The 4,241-nt window shown below is 39.9% G+C and overlaps 1 long non-coding RNA gene across 1 annotated transcript; it reads left to right on the top strand.

The window, feature by feature from the left end:
• Positions 1–325: 325 nt before the first annotated feature.
• LOC109306652 lies at positions 326–3,997 on the top strand. Its single transcript, XR_002100068.1, has 2 exons — positions 326–585; positions 3,808–3,997. It is a non-coding gene; the product is annotated as an uncharacterized LOC109306652 (long non-coding RNA).
• The last annotated feature ends 244 nt before the right edge of the window (positions 3,998–4,241 follow it).

Genomic DNA, 4,241 nt, shown 5'->3' with positions numbered 1-4,241 from the left:
CTGTCATTCTGTATTCAAATGCTGAGAAAAAGATATATGCACAAGGTCAAGTTAACAAGCTACCACTTTTAAGATGACCGGAGGCTGATCAGTGTTCATTTAGGCTTCACTAATCATATGTGGTCCTGACGCATATGAGATAAGAACTATACTGGTGTGAAGACTAGTGTTCATTTTGTTTGTCCTGTGTGGAGAATCATACAGTGAAACAATACACTGAACTGCAGTCCAACCTCACTAAAGCCTTTGTAAGAATTTGTATTTTTTTTTTAAGATACTTTTTAAAGCTCAGTGGAAGTGCTAGGGAACTGACGTAACTCACCTGTCTACTATTAACTTGGCTGTAGCATCAACTTATTGTGCTTGGTTTATCATCACATAGTATTACCTTGTGGTCAACACTGGGGCAGTCCTGCTTCAGATTCAGGGCTTTGTCTTTCAAGCAATTGCTAATAACATGAATATAGATTTGAATTGTAGCTGTTCTGTAAGATATAATACTGCACAGTAAGACTGAAGCTTGAAAAGATGTAGCTACAGGGGGCACTTATTCAACAAAAATGGCTTTTAAGCACTTAGCTTAAGGTATGTAAAATATGCATTCCTTTATTTACACACTTTATTCCAAAGGGATCCCAGATTAATGAACCTATAAAATGTATTGCACCAAAGGAACAGCTCCACATAGGTTCTGCATCATTTATCCTTACTCTAATCCTGTTTGACACAATGGAGGCATTTGTATATCTAGAGATGCAGGATGGTCCAGTAGCTTGGAAACAGAACTTGGAAATTATGAAACCCACGTTGTATTTTCAGCTGTGTTACTAACTCATGTGATGGCAAACCATAATCTAACCCTACATTTAATTTGGTTGGGGTCAAAACTAAGGGTCAAATTCTTGTATCCACTTGGCTCCCAGTGTCTACTTGTGGAGTAAGGTATTAGTCAGTGTAAATTAGGGTGGCAGGTGTGTGCCAAAAGCTAACCTGTGATGTATTAAAATGTTCTAGTGTAAACAAAAGGCTTCCAGGATTCTGTTGACTATTTGGAGGCTGTCCCCAACATGCAATTATCAGCAGTAGAGATGCACTAAGTTTGAAACTCCTAAAATCAGAGCTTGAATTTGTTTCCAAGGCTTCTACAAAGGATGGAAGTTGAAGCCAGGTTCAAAGGGAGATGGCTCTTTAATCACTATATGTCGTGCTGTATAAGCCTCGTTCTCCTTACCTCCCACATGGTTCATTCATTCCTTCTTCATTCAAAGCACAGCTGGCATAGACAGTATGAATCCAAGCAAATTTATGAAGGCCCAATTTATAAATATCTGCTATGCCTAGCATATGCCTTCCAAACTATACAGAACTGTATCGCAGTTTTTCTGCATACCTCTTGTTTTACACCAGGGGCATCAAAGACAGGGCCCATGCACCAGATTTGGCCTATGAAGCCCTGTCATCCAGCCTATAGTGGTGCTGGTGGATATCGGATCAGCCTTGCATACCATATATCCACCTTGGCCCTGAACATTGCATGTGACATGTGGAGCCAATCTGGGGTCTGTGATTTATGCGCTGTGCAGGACTGGGCCAGAGTGTGTACTGAACGTGGCAGCAGGGCAGGTCCAAGACAAGTGCTGCATGTGGTTCCCATGCCAGACCAACCCTGCATCCCTAATCAGGATGCAGGGCTGGTCTTTGCTCCTCATCCAGTCCATGGGGCTGGATGAGTTTGATACCTCTGCTCTAGACTTAGGAAGCAGAAACAAACAGGGTCAGACTGGTGAAAAACAAAATGTCTGGGTTGACATAAATGCATTTATTTGGAAATAATAAATTTTGAGTTAAATGCTACCTCATGTTATCACATCTCTTTTAATTGCAACATAAAAAAATAACATCCTGATTCTGCAAGAACTTAAATAACTTTACCCATGTGCATAATCCAGCCAAGCCCAAACTACTTAATATTTAACTTTTTTTAAAGAGAAAATTTCAGTTATTGGCAACTGCAGCTATCCTAATGGGAGAATGAAGGCAGGAGGACCCATAAGCTAAAGTAAACTACTCTGAACCTTAGTGGAAAGAAAACTACTTTCCAAATAAACATTTTAAGTATCCTCGGGCAAGAAACTGTCTTACTGTAGGTTTATACCGCACCTACTACAGCAGTGATTTCTATATTATCTCTATGCTGAGCTCAGGACTGCCACTGAAAAGCAAGTTCCACCCACTTGCTTCTAGTCAGTATGGGCTTCTACTCAGTGGGCATGTCTGCACATGTGCATTTACTGTGCAGTAACCAAAGTTATTGCACAGTATGGGCATGCATCTACATATGCATACCTGTACTGCATGGTAAATATGGTGATTTACGCTAACTTGAGCATACATTTGATACCTGTATTATGTAGGTATCAGATTTACGCCCGATTAGTTACTGTGCAGTAATGTACGTGTAGACACCTTACTGCCCAGTAACACTGTGTGTTTAGTCCCAAGTCATGCTATCCACAGCATTAATGTGCTTTAATGCCTACATGTGTAGACACTGACCTATTCCTGTTTACTGTGCAGTAAATTACTGCTCAGTAAATTTAAACCAGCATAAATGTACATGTAGACATGCCCAGTGTCAGATAGGGTCACCAGCTTAGAGTCCTAAGCGCTGCTGAACCTGGCATGCACTTAACCAGAGTGGGACATGCTTCTTGGTAGCAGCCTTGGGCTTGGTACAGAGGCTGTAAAGACAGATCCAACATTTCCCTGAACCAATTGTGGTTTTGGGTGCCTATACTATATATTCCTTTGATAGCTATAATGTGTGCATGTGTGGGACTATTGCCTATGTATATCTTAATGTATTTTAATGGAGGCAAACTGTCTGTATGGATATCATTTCATTCACCCTGCAGTTGAAAATAATATTATGCGTCTAATGCCATGCATTTGTGTCTTTGCATATTTTTTCACACAGCATTTGCATGTAGCATTTTGACAGGCTAACTCAAGTGCCTCCTCTAAGTTTCACACTTACTCCAGATTTCTGATTTTATATGGAAGGCTCTCTCTTCTCAAATGTGTTGCTAAGTAACAAGTTAACATAAAATATTTAAAACAGATTCTTGGGGCAAGGGGAAATCTGTCTGTTGTGAAATATCACAATTCTAGTCACAATCTGTTTTTCGTTCCTTAGAAAAAACATTCTCTTTTCAGATAATATTATACAGATGTCACCTCTATACTGCAGGTTTGGTCATAATGGAATGAACGGGCTTTGTGGTAGTCCATTATACATCATTACAGAACACTTAAAATGATAAAGCTAGTTGGGACTTTAACTGGACCTCTGAACTCCTCCTACAAAAGCACCTGAATTCACCAGATGATTACTTAACCAATGATGATACAAAGAAGGAGATTTGGCACAAGCAGTTAAATGACTGCATGCTCTTAACCTAACATGTCACTCACTATAATAAATATTTGGCTGACTACAATATTTCAAAGCACTTTGATGAAGATGCAGTCTTTTGTGAATTGGTAATTCTCTGGTGTCTGTCAGCTATTTGAGCAAGGCAGCTCAGAAGCAGCTCCACTATAACCCATTCTGATTAATGCTACAGTGGATTTTCCTGACACCTGTCATTTTGCTCTGTAGGCGAATGACTGAAGGGGATGGACTTTCACCCAAGTGTAGCAATCACCACACCAGTCCATTACAATAAAACATTAACTATCTTCCTCAGCAGGTGAAGTGAAACTCTAACTTGTTTTCTTGAATTAATTCTTCTCTCTCTGTTCCAGGTCCTGCTGGCTGCCTCCTCTTGTACAAGACAACATAAATAGTCCCAGCTTAGGATGGATTTCTACAGCTCTTCTCAAACTTCCTTGGAAGAGCAGTGTTTTGTCTTAGTCAGGTCACTGGTTTCTCACACTGTATGAGAACACTTTGGGAAAGGCTCATTCTGGGCAATAAACACTGAATGTATCTGAAGCATTTTAGAAAGAATAAGCATGCTAGTGAGTCAGGATGATCAGTAAAGATAATATATTGGCCACCCACATCATTCTCAGCTACTCATAATTAATTCCTTCTCTAAGTTTGCTCTCCAGTGTTTACTTTCTTGGTTTTCATAGTTTATCATTAATGCCTTAGGACTTCCAGTTCCCCATTTATATTTTGTTTTTGTCCCCATGTGGGTGTTGTTGTTTCTTTTGCCCAATATGTGCTTAGACTG

The sequence above is a fragment of the Crocodylus porosus genome, unplaced genomic scaffold, assembly GCF_001723895.1.
Source record: "Crocodylus porosus isolate Cpor-Errol unplaced genomic scaffold, CroPor_comp1, whole genome shotgun sequence".
NCBI lineage: Eukaryota > Metazoa > Chordata > Crocodylia > Crocodylidae > Crocodylus > Crocodylus porosus.
The sequence above is the reverse complement of the archived record's forward strand: the minus strand, read 5'-3'. Positions and strand labels throughout refer to the sequence as shown.